Source organism: Phasianus colchicus, chromosome 2 (genome assembly GCF_987193195.1).
Source record: "Phasianus colchicus chromosome 2, bPhaCol1.hap1.1, whole genome shotgun sequence".
Taxonomy (NCBI): Eukaryota; Metazoa; Chordata; class Aves; order Galliformes; family Phasianidae; genus Phasianus; species Phasianus colchicus.
In genome coordinates this window covers 106,955,659-106,976,633 of record NC_143437.1, presented here as the reverse complement: position 1 = coordinate 106,976,633, position 20,975 = coordinate 106,955,659, and the positions used below count along the sequence as shown (strand labels likewise).

Here is a 20,975-nt window from a genome sequence, read left to right as displayed (position 1 = left end):
AAGATGTAAAGAATGGTGTTGAAATGCTGTGTGCATATATTTATAAATGTACACTGTATGCATAAATACAGACATATGCATGTATAAACATGGATAATTAATAAATAAGCCTTGTAAATGTACTTGTATAGGTTTGTAGCTATATATGAATCTGTACCTATGTGTAAGGGCATGCAGATGTGATGTCACTTACTTATTCTTTGTATGCTGTTCCTTGCAGTAATTTCCTTGGGATACACAGCCCTCTGTGGTGCTTATAAATTAAAAAAAAAAAAAAGAAACAAAACAAAACTGCTTAAAAAATTAATTCCAGAGCCATTGCATAAAGAGGCTTGTAAGCGAAATCCCAGGAAAGACAAAAATGGGGCAGCAGTCTAATGTCAGAAAATGGAAACCAGTGAATATGTAGAGAATTTCTAAATAGGAGAATGGTTGGACCAGAAGGAAGAGATTTACCGCACCTGACTTGGTATCTTGGCAATGGAGATGCTTTGAAATGAGCTATATAATTTATAATTAAACTCATAATTCATCTCAGCCTAAAGCACATCTCTGAAATGCATCACGACCAAAAAAAAAAACCCACAACTTTTCTTCCTGATGAATATAAAGGGCACTGCACATTACCCTGTGGGTGATGGGTCCTCCTGGAAGGAGCCTCAGCCCCTGCAGCTGTAGGAAGCCCTGATGGCCACTGCTGTGCTGTGCCAGTGAGCTTTGCCCACCTCATCCTCCTTGCCCATCTGGGAGAGGTTCTTCTGGAGGATGACTCAGTGCAGAGCCTGGGTTCCTGAGATGAGTCATGCTCTGCCTTGCCCCTGGCTGCCATCGGATGTGTGATTTGGGGACACAGCATAACCTGATGCCCTGAGAATGTCTGCTCACCACACCCCTAGGTTTCAACGTGTCAAGCTGCAGCATCCAAACCACTGGAAACGTGGACCAGAAGGACAAGTGAAGGACATCTGCCTGTCCCGTAGGGCTGGCTATGCCACAGCATCTCCACCATGACCTGAATTAGAGCTTCCCTCGCTCCAGCTCCTCAGCCAACCTCTCCTACAACCTTTTGGACCCAACACTGGGTTTCCAGGCTGGTGGTATCATCCTGCAGCAATGCTGAGCAAAGGGAACGAGGGGCTAAGCTGCACCGGCTGCAGGTAGCACTCTTGGCATGTCTGCAGAGGTGCTGCTTCCCACAAAGTCGGTCACGAAGTCTTTCCCCCGCTGAATGGTGAGCCTGAACCTCTTTGACAGCGTACCTTGAAGGCACTGTCAGCCATGATTGGCTTGGACGTTGTGCCCCAGGCGCAGGCAGCGTCTCGTTGATTGGGGATGATAGAGGATGGGGCAAGCACATTTTTATTTTTTTACTGTATTTCCTTCTCCATGCAACTTGGAGGTGGTGAGACGTGGCACAAGCAATGCCTCAGGGCTTACTGTACTTTGGAAAGCCTACAAGGCACCCTACCAGCTCCCTGAGGGCATCTCAGAGCTCTGATCTCATAGCATGTGTTTGAATTGACACCAGCTGATGTGGCGGGGTTGTGGGGGTCCCTGTGTGGCAGAATACTTATCTGGGCAGAAGACATTTGAGAGAGAAGCTGCTTACCTTCCCTTGAGGGAATATGTCCATTTGCTAAAAGCAGATGTTTTAGGTGGCAACCCCTATTTTGGAAAAGCTTTTGTGGGAAGGGCTATATTTGTGTCCAAGGTGGTCTTCTGGTTCCATCTCCAGGAGCAGCTGGTAAGGGGAGTGTGTTCATACAGGATGAGGTACATCTCCTGTATCTTGGCATGCATGGGGAAGAAGGGACAACAAATAGAAGGCAGTTTTGCAGCGTAGGCATAGTCTTTTTGTCCCATCTGTCACAATTTCACCTTCATGCCTCTGTTTTACAAGCAGCAGCACTGTGAGGAAGGCAAATCAGATCTCCCATCCCTTGAGAATCTGGTATCTCCACTCAGTTGAGGAGGTTGAGGATCTGGTCTAGGTCCACACTACTTTGCCCATTAGCAGTTTGTGCTGTGCATCATTGGGTTAATCCCAAATTCTGACCTAGGTCTACTCTACCTTGTCCATTAGCAGGTTACACTGTGTGGCCTTGGGTTAATCCCTAATTCATCTTGCACTCTAAATTAACACCCCAGCAGGATGGGAAGCACCATGGAGGGAAGCGAGGGGGCAATGGGATCTGATCAGAGGGGCTTCCTGCATCCCTACAGGAGCCAGCCATCATCATCGCTCTCCATCCTTTGGCTCAGGCCGCCCATGCTGGGTTTAATGCAGGTTTTCAGAGCCTGGGAGCAGAGCAGCTTTCCTGTAAAAGCCACTGAGCGGCAGGTTTCATCTCTCCCCTGAGCTGCCTCTCAAACACAGAGCTAAACCACCCCCTCTGCTCATTAACGTGCAACTGGGAGAGAGGCAGGAACTTCCTAATGACTGGCGGCTCAGGAGCGAGGAGCCAATGCTTTTATTATTTGTCATGTCGGAGCCGGTTTCGCCTTTGATTCCTCTGATGGTAGGAGGGGACTGCTGACAGCCAGGGCTGAAAGCAGACATCGTTGAGAGAGGAGATGAAGGCCCAGCCTAATGCCTTTTTTTTTGGTGCTGTGCATTTAAAGAGATGGGTTGGGTAATCCGGAGGTCTGGACAGCGTGAAACACCTCACTTTTGAATGGCTGCAGCAATTTAAATGGAGGAACTCAGAAACAGGCAATTTTTTTCTTCTCAGTGTGTATTTTTTTAGCAAGCCTTCTTATTGAAGCAATGGTTGTGGAAGTGGCTGGAGGTGACCAATATATTTTGCAATTTCTGCTCACCGGTGGGAAAATGGACAGAAAATCATCCTGGTAAGACCAGTTCACTTGCCATGGAAGATAGAACTTTGGTTTTCACACCAGCATTGCCAGAAAGTTTGATCATCATTCCCTGAATGCATGAGGATGAAAAAGTTCTACTGTACGCTGTTGATGAGGCCAATTGATGGCCAGCAGAGGATCCAGTTCAGACCCCTTCCAACAAAATATGCAGAGGGACAGTCTTAAAGGAGCTTTATTTATCACCTCCATCCATTAGCTCTCCCTCTGTTCTTTGGCCATTATGGCTCCTCCAAAGGGTACAGGCGTGTTGTCATCCTCCACCCCCATTGATGAATCCACATGTGTGAGCTGGGCACCATCTCATTTATGGACAACTTTGGATCCCACCTGTGCTCCCATTGGAGCCGTGTCAGTCTGATTTCTGAGCAGGGACATGAACTTCAACCCTCACACAACACAGGCTTTCCCACAGAGATCTGTTCCCACTGGACACCTCCAGCATCTCTTCTCTTACAGCTCCTTCTCTGCTTCCATCTCCCATGTGGTTTCTTCGGTTTGTTGGAGAAAACCTTCTTGGAGAAAGGTCTTTTGGAGCCAGCCATGAAGTTTCCATATAATAAACATCACACCTCTTAAAAAGCAGCTCTCTTTGCTGGTTTTGGTGTGAAAGACGGGTGAACCATGAGACTCAAAGTCCAGATGTCATGGCTGCGTTTGAACTAGAGAAGGAATCGCTACTGCTGACCTTGAGATCAGCTTTCATGGTCCGACCACATTCACAACACTCAAGTTTCTTGCCCTCCCAAACAACAAGGCAACACCCTAGGTGCTTTGTTGTGCTTTGTTGTAAACGGCACTTGGCCTTGCTCTTTTTTTTTTATTGAAAACCAACCAAACCTTCCAGCACTACAACGTAACATGTGGTGGTGTTTTTCCAAACGTTATATGATTTACTAAAGCGCTAATTTCCTATAGCAAAACTTATAATGGGATACAAAAGCAAAATTGATTTTAAATTATCATGGTAAGCTTGCAGAAACACTCCCATTATTCAGCAGAATGGGTGAAGACACTGCAGTTTTTACAGCTGTTGAAGGAAAATGCTGTTAAAATCATGGACTCTTGTGCGATGGCGATCCCCAAGAAGACCTGTGGTCAGTGGAAATTCAGGATTTTTAATGCTTAGTTTTGCAGATGTTTTGATATCCCTAAAAGCAAGGCTTACCCCTTCCTTTTGACCACCTCTCTGCGTGGATGGGTGCCCTCAGTCTGGTGCTCCCCAAACTAACACCATTTTTCACTTGAAGATTGGCATCCCAAGTCAACTTTCCCAACCACGGGTGGCTGAAGCCAGGAAAGAGCTTAGTTGGCATGATGGTGATGAGTTGATGGCTGGACTAAATGATCGTAGTGGTCTTTTCCAATTAATTGTTCTGTGATTCATAGAGGGAAGGGGCAGACTGCAAAGCCCAAGGACTCTTGCTCAGACACCAAGTCTACTTGAGCCAGGGGGTGTTTTTTGGATTCTGGGATGCATGAGGAGTATGATGCACAACTCTCTTTCAGCACATAAGTCTGTGTCATGGAGAAAATTGGACCTGAGGACCCACCTAAGGTCATGATAATCAATTATGGGTTCTCATCCCAAAGGCTTTAGCCTTCTCCAGGAATAGGCTATCAGTGCCCTGGGACAGGACCCTTGTGAGATTAAGGCTTTGCAGAGGCAGCAGCTATCTCAGGCTGCTTTTGGTTCTCAAAGTTACAAATGCTTTCCTAGGGGAGAAGACTGACAATGTTAAACATTTACAATAAATTGACATAAGGCGTTATTAAATCCTGTCTGTCCCTGTTGATGAGAGCATGCTGCATGGCTGCAGCCACGATGCACCTGCCCTGATCTCTGCAGCCCTGAGCTGTTCCCACTCCTATGGGCACTGGATATTCCATCAGGAAACTCCAATAGCAGGGACGTGGCCAGACTCTGCCCATAGGCCTTGGGGCCAGAGAAGGACCATGAAGTGTCCCTGGAGGTGTTCAAGAAACATTTAGATGTTGTACCAAGGTTTAGTGGGAAATGTTGGTGATAGGTGGACGGTTGGACTGGATGATCTTAGAGGTGTTTTCCAACCATTTCCATTCCACGATTCTATTATAAATCCCCTTTGCATCACTGCTAAGGTTTGAATCCATCCCTGACAGTTAAAGTAAGCTTTGGTAAGCTAATGCAAAAGAAATTGATGTTGGAAGCCAACTCTCAAAACTAATACCATACTCTGTTAAGTAAATAGAGATAATTTATTTGTCTTCGTATGCTTACCCACCCACACACACACATGGAGTGCTGTAGAGTATGTGTGCACAGACAGGTGCAGAGGGAAGATGGGATCATCTCTGTGCTTTGAGATGTCCTGGTATGACTCAGAAGTGGCCAAGAAGTCTCATCAGCCTTAGCATGGTGTTGTGCCCAACTTAGCAAACTTGATGAGGGTCACTCTTTCAAAGAGATGTTCCTTAAAACCTGCTTTTTTCAGGTAGGTTTCCCCTAAGTAAAAGTGATTTCAGCTTCATCTTCCTTACCAGCACATAGACTGCCTTCTAAGGGCTGCGTTTGGGTTTTGCTGCTTTTTTCCATTTACAAGATTGGGTTGTGACTGTGGGTCTTAACAGAGGAATAGGACTTGGGAGAAATGCCTTTGTACTGGTAGGTGTGTGAAATAGAAAGGTAGGGAATTCACCTTGTAGTAAATGGATTTAGAGGGGAAGGAGCGACTGAGGTGGTCTTTCCAACCACAGTTGTATTTTGTCTTGAGTCAATTCATTGATCACAGCACAGTTTCCATGGAAGAACAGGCGGTCTCCCACTGTGAGCAATCAACCATGTTCCATCATTTTGATGAAAAATATCTTTTATGGAAGGGAAAACCAAAGTAGCGGAGTCCAGTGCAATTGGAATAGCAGGAGGTTGAAAAACTGAGCTTTCAGGTTTTCTTAAAGCCAAAAGGCTGCATCCCCTACTCATAAATAACAGAGTGCCAGCACCCATTCTCTGTCCCTGGAGCCCATTGGCATAGGCTGGACACATGCACCCCTATCATCTCTCACCCCTTGAAGCAGAGTGGCTGAAGATGCATTGCTTGATTCCCTGATCCATCTCCCAAGCTTTATCCAGGAGATCTTTGGGGAAGGACTCGTTGGTTTGGGTCAAATCTGAGCTTCCAATTCTTGATGGCAGTTTCTCAGTCGGGTGCCTGCGCAGGATCTGCAGCACGTGCAGCCTGACATGGTGAGGATGCAGAAAGACTGGGCTGGGTGGGATGCCAGACCCATCCAGAGCTTAGGTCACGTCAAGGCCTGGCTGAACCTCACAGTGTCTTCCTTTCTTGAGCTTAGAAAACTGCCTTGGAAAAGGAATGAATATTTGGTGTGTGTGGATTCATTTATCAGCTTTACTGCAGCCAGATGCTCTAGCAATGCTTTGTTTTCCTATAGCATCTACTGTGCTAAATGGCATAAGCAGCTTCCAGCCACTGCAGAGGTTTTTTTTTCCTCTTGGTGGAGAAGGCAACCCACAGCAATGGGAACAAATGAGGATGAGCCCCAGCAAAGCCTTTGAGCTCTGCATGGGATGCTTCATGGGCAGCAGCATCGATGTCACCCAGCCTCAGCCCTCACCTCTAATGGGGCCTGGAGGGACCTGGCTGTGCAAAACAAAGCCATCTGACGTGGGAGGGTAACAGTACTGGGGGGTGGCAGTGGAGTGAGGCTTTTCTCCTTCCTGAACGTGATGGGATTTTGGCAGGGGTCCTGGACCAGCAATGCAGCCCTCGAGAAGCAAGCACTGCAGGCTGAGACAGGGCAGCATCAGTGGGAAATCAAGGGTCAGGCTTCAGCTCTTCCACAAGCTCCCTGTGTAACCGCAGGCAATTTATTGCATCTCTCAGTGCCTTGGTCCCCTGCTGTTAATAACACATCCCTTCCTTTGCTGTGTCTCTGTCCTTGTCAGTTTAGATTGTAAATCCTTAAGGGCAAGAACTGTCTCTTACTATTTGTATGAACCGGACTCCCTACAATCAAACTCTGATCTCAGCAGAAGCCTTTTAGCATTGCTGTAATATAAATAACAGTGATACCTAGGAGCCAGGACTGCTAGGTTCTGTGCCCAGGTCTCTCAGCACTGCAGTGCACCAGGGACCAGCTGCTTCAACCTTCTCTAAAGTGAAACACCTATAAAACAGTGGTTGGAAGGACTGGCTGAATGGGAGAGGAACGGAGGATCTGATCAGAAGTAACTTCATTGTAGATTGATGGGGTGGGAGTTGGATAACCAGTCGTGAGCAATTGATCTGAGCGTGTTTGAGTTTCCTACAGAGTTGATTATTAGTCCTAAGAAAATGAACAAGAGGGGTTTTGTTTACCCTTAGGACTGATCTAGTACTGAGAAACGGCTTCACTGTGTGGCTGCTGTCCTGCTCCTCCACAATTCCCATCCTTCTCTGCCTGCTGCCTTAAGAAACAAAGTTGTGGTGTATTCTACCCATGTCCTTCCCTGTGCTGCCTACAAACCTACCCAGGTCAGAGCCACGATCTCCAGCTTTATGTGCTGCTTCTCTTTGCTAAGCTCTAAGCACTGACATCGTTGTCAAAGGGCACTGCTGGTGACAGGAGAACTAGCAGCCCTGGAGGATGCCAGGGCAGAGGGGATGGCTAGCTGTGGCTTGCAGGGACGTGCAGGCTCTGCTGTCAGTCTCATAGCAAGGCTTTCTTCCAGCTGATAATTGCAGTAGGCAGCAGGAGCTGAGGGGGACAGGACCTCCAGGCTTGAGGTGAAAAAGCAGAGTCCCCAGTGGGAAGGGGTGGACAGGGAAACTACTAACACAGGGAGCAGGAGTGCCTGCTTCCTTCTCTGTGGCAGGGTAGGATTGGTTTTCTTGGCTGGGTAGCCTGTTGTGGTAGAGATTCCTCCTCTGGGATGAATTCTGGCAGCTCTGTTCACTTGTCCACACCTTGGCATCCAACACCATTCAAGGCTGTGAGAATGGCAGCTCAGCCTTTACTGCAGGGCCAATAGGGCACAGCAGCTGGCATGTTTTTTTACGACTGTCTGAAACAGCCTTCAGTGCCTATTAGTTTTGCCTTTCATCTCCCACTTCTTCAGAGGTGCTTTGGAGAAGCCAGGGGGAGATTAAGTTCTCCATGGGACCATTCATTGAAGGGCAAGAGTGCACCTCTGCTGGGGAGAGGCATGAGGGACCCAGAAGCCATGGGACAGGAGATGTTCTGGACAAGAGATATTCATGGAGTGTGTCATCTTCTCAAAGTGTCGCCTTCTCAAAGCTGTGTGTTTGCTCCACAGAGGAAAAGAAAGCTAAGTTAAGCATTTGATGGACCAGTAAACCTCCCAAGCAGTCCTTGGAGCTCCAGCCCAGCTATCAGAGGGAAATGCACTCCATTTTAGAGTCAACTTTGCTTCCCATGGAAATATCCTTTCCAATATGTTAGCATGGTTCCCTGGCGCTGGCCCAGTTCCAATACTGCCCACATCTTTTCCATGGGGAATGAAGTATGTGCATCCAGTGCAAGTGAGTCCCCAAAATGGCATATCAAAATCATGGCAGTGAGGTGAGAGACATCTGATAACAACACGATGCCAAGGACATGGGAGGCATCTGGTATCAGCCATCACATCTGAGCTGGGTATGGGGACCCTGCCTATGGTCAGTGTAAGGAGATGGGAAACCTGTAGGAGATGTTACAGACATTTATCTTAGGATGGGATGAATGGCCTTCTGGAAATAACTTTGATGAAAGATGGGACTTTAAGAGAATGGGTTTAAATTAGTTTTCCCACTTTTAGACAGCTGAAGTGAGAAAGCAAATCCCATTCAGGGAGATTTGGGTCCTGCTTCTGCAGCTCGAGAAAAGATTTTTATATACGTAGCTTTCAATATAAAACTGCTATCCTAGATAGTCCTATCTAGGACTATCTGATAGACTCGTGGATACGGGAAGGGGAGATCCAGATATTCCACACAGCTGAGGGAAAAAGATGATGTGTTGAAAGGAAGGGGAAAGGGAGTCGATTCACCCCCTCTTTCCAATAGAGCATCCACAGAAGACCGTATTGATTCTCCTCCCTGCTGGCTCCTTGCCACTCTGTGCTATTGAGGAAGTGTTTCCAGCTGTGGGGAATCGAACCTCCATGCTATCCTCTCTGGGCCATCCTTTGAGCTGGCTGATGAGAGCCTTCCTGACATGCTGCCATGTCTCAGGAGATGCCTAAGTGTTAGATATCCTGCACCACAGCCCCAACACGGGAATCTGAGAGCCTCTTCTCCTTGCTTGGCTCGGGGTGGTTAATAGGTTCACCTGTGATGTTTTATGGCCAAGGTCAAAGCTGTCCTTCACACCCAGCAGAAATGGAATATGGACCCACATGAAGGGGTTTGTACCCATCAGGATACTCTCTGGGCTGATAGGAGTGTGGGGACCGTTCCTAGTTGGGTGCTGAGCTCTTGGCCAATATATGGGTTGGTGTGTTGAAGGCATGGGACAATGGAAAAGGAAGTTAGGAATCCTCAGAGGTAAAGAATCTGCATCTTTTTAACCAGTCGAGGCTCAGCTGTGGAGGGAGGGGAAAAACTGAGTGCGATTCAGAGTCGGTAGTGGAGGGGTTATAACAAATCCCAGCTCCATTTTGTGGACAGGGCATTTCTCAGAGCCTGTTCAAGCTGCTTGCTAATGGCAGGTCTCTCAAATGTCTACAAATGTAGGTGATGGAGGCTAAGTCCCATCATGTCTGAGGTCCTTACTCCTCATCTAGTGGAAGCTATGCCTGCCCAAGGCAGGGGGTTGGAACTAGATGAAGTTTAAGGTCCCTTCTAACCCAAGCTATTCTGTGGTTCTAGGGTATGTAGGGATGGGATCAATATCAGTGATGCTGTGTGTGGGGACTGTGCCCCCAAATGGTCTCATTTGAACACATGCACAGAGTGACATCTTTCAACTGCAGAGCCATAACTGTAAGCTGTAATCAGTGGCAGCTGGGCAGCGAATTATGGGGTGGTGGGGACACTTGAATGTGGGGTGATGAGAAGACAAGAGTCCCAGAAGCAGGAGGCCAGATACCAGAATCTGGCTGCAGAAGGAAAAAGTTGTTTACAGTAAGGGTGGTGAGGCACTGGCACAGGTTGCCCAGAGATGAGGTGGGTGCCCCATCCCTGCAGACAGCCAAGGTCAGGCTGGATGGGCTCTGAGCACTGATGGAGCTGTGGGTGTCCCTGTTCAGTGCAGGGAGTGGGATGGATGGCTTTAAGTATCCCTTCCTACTCAAAAAGTTCTGTGATTCTGTGATTCTAGGAGTAGATGGAATGGATTCATGGAGTGCTGCAAAGTCTTCCAGGCTCATCCCAGCAGGCAGCTGCACACCTTTCCCATCCATTCTGCAGCCTGAGCTTCCCCAGCTGCTTTGGCCACACGCCTTCCTTCTTAAGTAGAGGCCTTTCATGTTCTCCATTGCTGGATCCTCGTATCACTGCACAAGGTTAAATCCTGCCTCCAGGAGACAGTACTCTGCAGGATCAGAGGAGGCAGGAGAAAACAGGGCAGCCAAGATCCGGGGCTTTGGAGACAGCATGCAATGCCAGCAGGGAAGGATTGCATCTTTGCACTTTGGAGAGGCTCTTGGGCAGTGAATGACAGAGGGGCTGAATGATTTCATAGGCCAGGGGGAGCAGAGGGGGAGGAAAATCCATTCATACATTACTGGAATCAATAACCCCCACGTGTCATTTAAGCTGGCCTTCCCCTAGAGAAGTGCAAGATGGAAAAGACCTCTCCTGCTTTGCTGATGAGAGCAGAAACTGTGCTTGGGCTCAGCCAGAGGAAGGTGCCTGTAAGAGATTATTCAGTGGTGACTCCTGAGTCATGTCTAGATCAATGAGTTCAGCAATTTATTGATGCTTCTGGGATATATCTCGTCTGAGCAGTTACGATAATCAATGTTAATGCAAACACCCCCCGCGCAGCGCAGGGCAGCTGCCTTGGCTGCATCAGGCATTCAGGAGGCATTCGTTTGGGCTGGGGAAGCATTGTGAGCAGCAGGAGGTCGAAAGGACGCGTGTGAGAAGGAAGGGCTTTATTTCCATTTGTGTCAGGCGCTCACCTTGCACATCCGAAAGGAGACAAGAAGCTGATCCAGGGGGGGCAGGGAGACAAGGGTCTTCTGAATTGCAAACCTCCCCCTAGCACACCATTTCCCCAATAGAGTGAGGGAAGTCACTTGACCTCCTTGCCTCCGTTTCTGTGCTGAACTGCACGAACATCAGCCCCTCGTTGCTGGATGCCGTGCCTTGCAGATGCTGTTTGCTGGTACAAAGCTCCTGCGGCTGCATTGGTGTCACTTGGACAAACTGCCCGCCAGCACGTGTGCTCTGCAGCGAGCAGGGGGGGAAGGAGACGTGCTCAGGTGGCTCTGCTGCCATTAAGCTCTGAGCAGAAAGCTCCTTTTGAATTGGTAGGAGGAAAGGAAAAAAGAATCATTACTATAATGCCATGCAATACCGCACCTGGCCTGCTTTTTTCCTGATGGTGACCGCTAGAAAGCATCTCTCTTTGCTTCATTATTTACAGCCAGTGTTAATGAGGAGCCTATTTAATGAAACAGCTGCAATTGCAGGTACCCATAAGCTCCTGTATGCAGTTTGCTTTTCTGTAGCGATACGTCCAAACCCTGAGCCCCCAGCAGCTGGAATAAGTGCTGCGAGTAGGCAGGCTGCTGGGATGCTTGTTGTGAATCATGAGGATGGGAGGAGACCTGTAACATCATTGCAGGTAATGCAAGGAATTATAGAATCATAGAATCGTAGAATGGCCTGGGTTGAAAAGGACCACAGTGACCATCTAGTTACCTACTTCCAACCCCCTGCTATGTGCAGGGTCACCAACCAGCAGCCCAGGCTGCCCAGAGCCACATCCAGCCTGGCCTTGAATGCCTGCAGGGATGGGGCATCCACAGCCTCCTTGGGCAACCTGTTCCAGTGCCTCACCACCCTCTGGCTGAAAAACTTCCTCCTAATACCCAACCTAAACCTCCCCTGTCTCAGTTTAAAACCATTCCCCCTTGTCCTATCACTATCCACCCTCACAAACAGCCGTTCCCCCTCCTGTTTATACGCTCCCTTCAAGTACTGGAGGCCACAATGAGGTCTCCCTGCAGCCTTCTCCAAGCTAAACTAGCCCAGTTCCCTCAACCTCTTCTCATAGCAGAGGTGCTCCAGCCCTCAGATCATCTTAGTGCCCTCCTCTGGACTCATTCCAAGAGCTTTTCTTGTACTGGGGGCCCCAGGCCTGGACGCAGTACTGCAGATGTGGCCTAAGGAGTGATGCTGCTCTGAACTTCCAAACCAAGGGGGAAGGGGTGTTTCTGCAGTGATCAGCACGAATACACTGAGTTAAGGGCTCCCTTGCCTTCTGAAAGCACCATGTCTTCCCTCCTGATGGCTAACCACGTCTTACAACCTGTCCCACTCTGTGGGGATGAAGTCTTGTTTGATTCTCCGATACCAATGCCTCAAAAGCCCCAGGATACCACGACACTCAAATGCAGTGCAGTGTCTGCACATGTGTTCGTGTTTGCAAGCCTGCAGTTGTACTCACAGCCCCCTTAAAGAACAGATTACAAACATGCTATGCAACGCGCCAGTGCATTTCCTCTGGCCAGGAATAGCTGATGAGTAATACAAAGCAGCAGAGGTAATAAATATTGAAGAGCTGGATAATGTTGAAGTCCTGTGTAATCATACAGTCACAGAAGGGTTTGGGCTGACCCTAAGGACCATGCAGGTCCAATGCCCTGCTGTGGGTGGGGATGTCTTCTGCTACAACAATCTGCCCGAAGATCTCGAATGATGTAAGAGCTTAAAAAGCAAACACCCCAAATCCTCCTCCACCTGACTACAGCCAAAATGGGTGTGATGACTTTTCCAGACCCTTCTCTGGTCCCTGTCTGGATCCGTACGAAAGTGTGACTGGCACGGATGGGCTGATAGCCATCAGACAAACAAGGGTTAAACTCTTTTCTGGGCAGGCTGGGAGGACGCTGTGTGATTTCTGAGAGCCCAGAGAGGAAGGCAGGCCCTGGTAATGTATGCACAGCTTCTGTGAAACTAAAAATAGCCGAGATCTGAGGCCGCTCTTCCAGGATTTCACAGGCGCTCACCCAATTCTTAGCTCCTTTTTTCTCCAGCAGACAGCAAAGCGAAGGCGACAGCCTCGGCTCTTGTGCAGTGTCTCTGTGTCAGAAGCCCTGCTCTGGAGATGCTGTGACCCAACATCACAGAGCAGCTGGGGATGTGCTGCTGAATGCTGGATCCCAGGGCTGTGGTGGTCCCTTATGAGGCTGGGCTGCACCCCGCTGTCCCCCAGGAGGGTTTTGGTGGCCCTGAGGGGATCCGTTCCCTTCACTCTCCTCCTCAGCCCCATAGAGCCAGTTCTGCATGGGAGTGCTGCCCAATGACTTCGGGTCCTACTTTGGCATCAGTGACCTTGATGGCCAGGGAGAGAGTAAATACTGTAAATTCAATAAATTCTACCCTAGAATCCCTATCAGGTGCCTGATGTCATAGCTGTAATGTGACTCCCCTTCCCCAGCAGCTAGAGCCTGATAACAGGAAACGTTTCCACCTGACCAAAGGAATCAGCCCTCCATCGTGGTTCTTTTTGCTTCTGGGGTCCACATCGGTTTTGGAGGGTTTAAACCCCAGGCTGCCTGCTGTCTCTGTGTGGATCTTTCGACCTGCTCTGCCAAAACTGGTCTGTTAAATCATCTGGGAAGTGGAAGACCCTATGAAGAAGAAACCTCCACGGTATGCCTACATCTCCAGGGACCCACACTGCATCCAATATTTCCCTCTCTACTGCTCTCATCCTCCACCAAGGGATCTTGGGGCCTGCAGAGAGCTGTGAGGACATATTCCTGTCTTCAGCTCCCAAGCCAATGCAAACTCATCCTCCCCTGAGATACCTGGTGGCTCCAGGGAGTCCACATGCTGCCAAGTTATCTCTGGAGACCCTCTGGGTTAAGTACTATAATGCTTCCTGTCCTGTAGAAAGGGCAAAGTGACTGTTTCCATGTGCCTCTGTAGTATCATGCCCTTGAATACTTACATTTTTGGAGCCCTCAGGCGTTTCTTTGGGTTTGCCCTGAAACCTGCCTTGCAAGGAGCCAAGACCAGACAGGTCATTCAAAAGACCTCCATTTACTTTCAAGACCACATCCGTTCTGTAATGCTTGGTGGACTGGGACCACTTTTATTTCTGAAAGAAGAGCCCTGACATTAAACTCCATTCACTCACACAGTCTTGCAATGAAAATGCAGTCTGAGTTCAACTTCTTTCTTTCTGACATAAAGCTATTTAACAGCTTTGATTTAAAACAGAAGGCTTTGCCAGGGGCGATAGCAGTAGGTATCGGAATATACTTTAAGTGAATAAGGGTGTGTAAAATAGGAAAGGCATTGGGACTGCAGAATCATAAAGGATTTGGGGAGAACCTGTGACAGAAAAGGGCATTTGACTCAGTGCTGGGATACGAGACCATCCCACGTGTGATAGATGCTGTGACATCTCTGCAGCACCCAGCACTGTGATGCCCTCTCCAGCAGTCCCTGCTACCCTGCCTGCTCTTTTGCAAGGCACAGAAGATGCTTCCCACATTAAAATGAAGAAAAAAAGGACTTTTGTGCCACGGTGATGAAGAGGCCCTTGGTTTTTTTTTTTCCTGTTTCAGGCCGTATGCTTTGCAAAATAATTGACAAGTCAAAACATAAACACGATTTCTACAAGCCCATCTCAACACTGTAGTAACTCCCATTACAAAGCTGATCTCTGATGCTGTATTGATTTACCGAGTGAAGATCTGCAGGTGGGAATTCTGTCTGTCCCCAGGAGCCCCATGGGCCATGGGAACACAGGCAAGGAGAGAGGGGCTGGGAAGCAGCTTGCAAAACTGCTGATGATGCTGATGACACAGGATGGTGAGGCACTGGAACAGGTTGCCCAAGGAGGCTGTGGATGCCCCATCCCTGGAGGCATTCAAGGCCAGGCTGGATGTGGCTCTGGGCAGCCTGGTCTGCTGGTTGGTGACCTGCACACAGCAGGGGCTTGGAACTGGATGAAGACTGTGGTCCTTTTCAACCCAGGCCATTCTATGATTCTATTATTGTGATTCTATTATTGTGATTCTGTGACACAGCCATGACTATCCGTGCAAACAAAGGGCTGCATGCCAGGCTCTAGCTAGGCATGCTTTCTTGCAGTAACAGCCCAGATTTGGGGAAGTTTGATGAAATAATAGCGAAGAGTGGGGCTAGCACTTAAGGTTTGTTTCTCTTCTTCTGGTTGTGGTCTTTCAGTCTGTGAGTCAGAGACAAATATCTGCAGCTACTGAAGGAGAAAAGTCACACAGAGGAATGCCAGGAACAGCCCCCAGACTGAGCAGCATGGGGACAGACAGCACACGTGTCTTCAGCCTCTGGCAGCTTTAGCTGCAGTGATGCCTCTGCCCCAGTTCTCTGCCCCGTGTGTCTGCTGGAGGTTATGACCCCAGCACTGTCAGCAGGATGAAAGAACACCTGCAGCTCTGCCATGAGATCACAAAAAAACGGTCCTAAATCTCTGCTTAAACTACCAGAAGAAAGGGAATTGAACACAGGCTGTGGGCAGCATCCTGGAGGAGGCAATATAGTACGTGCTGTGCTCTATTGGCAGTGCATCCGAAGCAGCTCCATTGCACAGGAGCTGGGAACATTACTCTGAAATTATAGAATCATAGAATGGTTGGGTTGGAAGTGACCTCAAGAATCATGAAGCTCCAACCCCCTGACACATGCAGGGCCACTAACCTCCACATTTCATACCAGACCAGGTTGCCCAGGGCCCCATCCAACCTGGCCTTGAACACCTCCAGGGATGGACGGGGCATCCACAGCCTCTCTGGGCAGCTGTTCCAGCACCTCACCACTCTCACAGCAAACAACTTCCCCCTCACATCCAACCTAAATCTTCCCTCCTTGAACTTAAAACCATTTCCCCTTGTCCTGTCACTGTCTACCTGAGTAAAAGACTGATTTATAACTGTTTATAACCCCCTTTTAAATATGGGAAGGATCTGTGGGATCCGTGTCCTTGGGGATTAAAGCCATGACCAGTCAGAAGTTATCCCCATTTGGAGATGAGACTTGGTCCACAGACATCTAGAGCTCCCTTCCAAACCAAATTACACTATCACTCTGTGATATGATCCTCCCTAATGTATGTTTTGTGAAATAAATCATATGCCTCTTCTGTGGTTGGTGTATAGTAAAGCCATCTGTGTTTTAAAACAGATTTAAACTAGCTTAAAATACGAAATGATTGCAGTTTCTCCTACACAGCAGAAGAGTGGCACTATCATTTTTTTTCTAGCAGATGCTACAGTTGCAAACAGATTGTCTCAAAATGACCTTATAATATAAATGGACTTTCAAATATCATCCCCTCTCAAATACATGCATTTATAGAGTGAGGTTTTGAATCACATGAAGGCAAGTGTTTTCTCTGAAGAGGCTGTTATTCTGAAAGTTACACTTAGAATCACAGGATCACAGAATGGTTTGTGTTGGAAGGGACCTTTAAGATCATCTGGTTCCAACCCCCTGCTATAGGCAGGGAATTTACCTCTAGACCAGGTTGCTCACAGCCCCATCCAGCCTTGGTTGACTTGAATCTGTCTTTAAAGAAAACGGATCTTGACTAATGCTCTTGAGAATCTTGCTCACAGAGAAGCTTTCAAGCTAAGATAATGAAATAATTTTGGCATTCCAGGTTCAGTGCTAGGATAATGGTGTAAATTCTGTGCCCCAGCAAAGATGCTGTCCTCCTCTGCTGGTTAACAGAAGTCACAAATGGTGTCATGCCCTTCATGTAAGAATCTCTGAAGCTTAGAACAAGCTTGTTTTGTGTTTAGCAACATTCTTCTTGGAGAATTATTAATTTGGAGATTATTAATAATTAGGCATGGTAGTCACCTAAATAAAGGTTAGTTGTACACTATGGCATGTTTACTGGGAAAGAGAGGGCAGGAACTGCAAGGCAGAAGGGCTGAAATACTTGATGAGCACACTTTTTGCTGCATTTTATTCATTCTGGGGTACAAACCCCATAAAAAAAAATGCCAACAGCGGCAAGACGTGGGAAATATCGGTGATAGGTGGATGGTTGGGCTGGATGATCTTGGAAGCCTTTTCCAACCTTGGCGATTCTATGGTTCTGTGATTCTAAGATATCAGAGAGCTCTGAAAAATGAAGGTCTGATGAATGCCCTCAAAATCCAGTCGTGTGTGGTTGCCATGGTATATGAGGAAGATTTCAGGCATCTTTGCTTGCTTCTGAATTAGCAATGGTCCCCAGCATGTTGTGGGCCCAGGACAGCCAGAAGTGGTGTAGAAAAGCCCTGAAATACCATTTGGGAATTATCCCAGGGCCAGAAACTGCTCCCCAACATGATTTGGATGCAGCCAGAGGAAGCAGTGCTGTGTCAGCACTTGGATGGGGCCCAGAGTTACTACCTTGATACTCCATCTAGGAACACTAATTGTCTGTGAATCCTTGCTGCTAACTTGCAACACTATAACAAAGCAAAAACCCCTAACAAATGTTGATGAGCGTGTTAATTGCACTGGTAACTCTACGTTTGATTTTGATTTTTTTTTTTTTAATAGATAGCATTTTACTTTCATATTCTCCTGTTGCTTGAGCGCTGCATCTTATATTCCTTCTTATATTCGTTAGAATGAAAATAATTCGTTAAAATTAAAAAAAGCAGGCCAAAGCCTCAGCTGGTGTAAATTGCTAGAGCCCTATGGATGCCAACTTGCTCCAGCTGAGATCTGGCCTTACATAACCTCATTTTAAGGCTGCATTCAGCCAGCCTCCCTTTCAAGCCTTCCAGCTGAGCGGTTCCACATGTCCTGATTTCCTTCCTTCCAAGGAGTGGGCTTTTAATCTGCAAACACCCTCTGGTGCATAAAGATAATGGCCCTCTGCAAGACTTAGCAGGAGTGCCTGTGGAGGAGGAGGAGGAGGAGGAGGAGGAGGAGGTGGTTGTAGGAGGGTGAGCCAGCAGCTGGGTAACTCACCCCAAACCATCCTTCTTCTCCCAGGGCTGAGCACCAGGGAAATGGTTGGTGCCACGGGATGATGAGGGAGATGGTGCCTGTTCACACTGTGTGCATTGCTACCATGTTGTTCAGGTCATCACCATGCGTCTGTAGTACTGTGGGAGAGGAGAGCTGTCTGGAGAGGAGAAGTGATGGAAGTTGTACCTGCTGCCTTCCTGGTCCTGATGAGCCCCAATGAAGCCAAAAGGGCATTGTAAGGTCCTGCAAGCAGAGTTAATTAGTTTGAGCTTCTTACTCCTCGTGCTCTGCTTCTGGTCCGTTCGTGTCCCTCTACTGTCTGTGATCTTCTAGGGTTAAAAATGAGCCTAGAAGGGTTAAAACTGTTAAAAGTGATCCTTGAGGTCAGAAATACTCTTGTTTTTTTCCCCATCCAGGATTTGCTTCTCAGAAAGCAGTAATAGGCTTGGTTGTGCTTGGTCAACGTGAGTTTCCTAACCTGGAGTTGTTGAGAGTGGACTGAGTAGCCCAAATCCTATTACCTTCCATCTTTCCATATACCCGTGGTAAAATGGGCAATTCCAAGACCTGGTCGTGGGCACTGTAACTTCATCAGGCTGCTAAACTGTTAGCATCACTACTAGATTGATCAAGGCTCAGTAGTAGTGCTCTCCCAAATAATAACCTCAACAGGGTTCAGGATTGAGCAGGGGCCAGAAATCACTCCCAGTACTGATCTGAAGGCAGCCAGCTGGCTTGGGCTCATGGCAGAGCTCATTTCTAGGGTCATCTTGGGCCAATTGGCCTTAGGTAAGGCAATCAGGCTCACATGCTTTGTTGAATGTTGTAGATGCATGGTGAGATTCTTGACCTTGGTCAGCCTGTGGTTGTGTGGGACAGGCCATTAGGGCATTTCTTCCCTTAAAACACAGCCCAAGGACTAGGCTGCTATTCTTTACCGTGCTTCTGTGGCCCTTGCACATACCATTGTCCTTGTCTTTTCCCTCAGTGCCTGGGGCATGCTCCTACACTTTCTGCTGGTGATACTAACTTCTATCAAGAGAACAGAGCTAAGGAACAGACAGTATCCTGCAGCAGTCCGTGATGCTTATATCATCCATGCAGGCTCTGGCAACTTTGGCCAAAGCCAGCCAACACAGATGTAGACACGTGGAATCGAGTCATGCCAGCTGGCCAAATACTTTGGTCTCTTTTGTTTAATAGTACAGACACAGCCACTGACTCCACAATCCCATCTCTGCACATTTCTGCTAAGCAGTCTTTGTCATCTACGGGGTCCTGTCCAAAAATTATTTGACCACGTTTTTGCAGCTGATGAATTTAGCTCCTCCAAAACGTTCTTTGTCGCAGGACAGCATCGCCTTTGCACCGCATGGTTTGTGTGCTGCTGCAGCATCCGTAGTAAATAAGCATGAGAGTAATTATACCAACAGGAATTCTGGGAGCCCTGCCAGAGCAGAGGGGACAGCCAACCCTTTATGCATGTAAAGAAAAACACCCCAGCCCCAAATTAGTTCTGTCTCTTGAAGCCGGGATGGAACTCAGAACTAAAAATACACGTGTGCACTCAAATACACACACTCGTAGATAAAAATAGCCAGCATTCAAAAAAATAGAAAGCCCGAAGTTAGGCTCCTGTATCCAAAATTAAGCTCTTAAATAAATAAATTAGCCCGATTTTCAAAAGCGCAGAGCGGTGAATGGCTTTCACTGACATAAGGGGAAGCATCGTGTTGCTGAAGCTTGAGGATCAGGCCTGAATATGGATTTGAAAGTCTAATTATAGAACCCTGTTTGCTACTGGCAAAGTATTTTTGCCTGGACCAAGAGATGGAGTGGTGTGTCATGTCCTGGTGGTGATGCAGGACTCGCCACATTGGGAAGCTCAAAAAGGGTTTTTTTTCTCAGTGGAACCACAAGGGTGTTAGAGGGGTTGAGGCTGGGAGGTGGGGAGAGTCATAGGAGCATAGAACATCCTGAGTTGGAAGGACCACTGAGTCCAGCTCCTGGCTCCATGCAGCACCACCTGGGTACAGTTGGCCCTTTTGGCTCATGTTCAACAGAGCCAGAACCCTCAGATCCCATTCCACGTCCCCAGTCTGTATGTATAGCCTTATTTGCCCCATCCCAGGTGCAGAATCCAGCATTTGCACTTGTTAAACTGCATGCAGTTGGTGATGGCCCAGCCTTCCAGTTTGTCCAAATCTCTCTGCAAGGCCTCTTTGCCTTTGAAGGTGTCAACATCTCCCACCAGTTTACCACTGAGACATCTGTGGTTCTGCTCACCGCCTGTCTGGAGGACTCAGGAGAGCCCTTTTGGACATCCATGACTCAGTTTCCCCAACTATGGAAGGAGCATGGTGCAAAAAGCTGTAGGTTCAACAGTTAGGTGTGACGCTGTCATTGCCGTTGTTCCAGCTCCCGTTGGAGTCAGGATCAGGCCATGCATTTGTCCAATGCATTTTTGTGCAGATGCAGAAGGGGAGCTGCTTCTTGCACTTCTTGAGTGTTGCTGAAGCTTGAGTGCTTCCACCCCACCGGGGTTCTGCTGGGGCTGTCCCACCAGTGTCACCTGTGATCGGTGTAGCATTTTTCTCGAGTGTCGAGCCCCACCTGGTGGCTTTCCTGCGTCAGTCATTTGGTGTCCTCTGAGTCTTCCTACGGGGTCTTTAATTTTCTGTGGTTGTGAAGAGCAAACGGGAAGGACAAGGTGCTTGAACAAGGGCAGTGCTTGCAGAGCTTCTCTCCCCTCTCCCTGTCCTTGTTTAGAGCTATAGAGGCTACCAAGATTTGCTTGCATCCCTTCCTCACACTCTTCACAGAATAGACTGGGTTGAAAAGGACCTCAAAGATCATCTTGTTTCAGTCTCCTTCCTTGCCACGCAGTCCTGGGTGGCCAGGAATGATGTCAGCAGTTTGCTGGAACCCCGGTTTGTGAAGCTGGGAGCCCATCCTAACACCACATCCCACCCCCATGCAGGC

At 48.0% G+C, this 20,975-nt stretch overlaps 1 protein-coding gene across 1 annotated transcript in view; it reads left to right on the top strand.

Moving 5' to 3' along the window:
• Window positions 1-20,975, top strand: part of XKR6 (XK related 6) — a 151,230-nt gene that overhangs the window by 108,856 nt on the left and 21,399 nt on the right. The window lies entirely within an intron of this gene.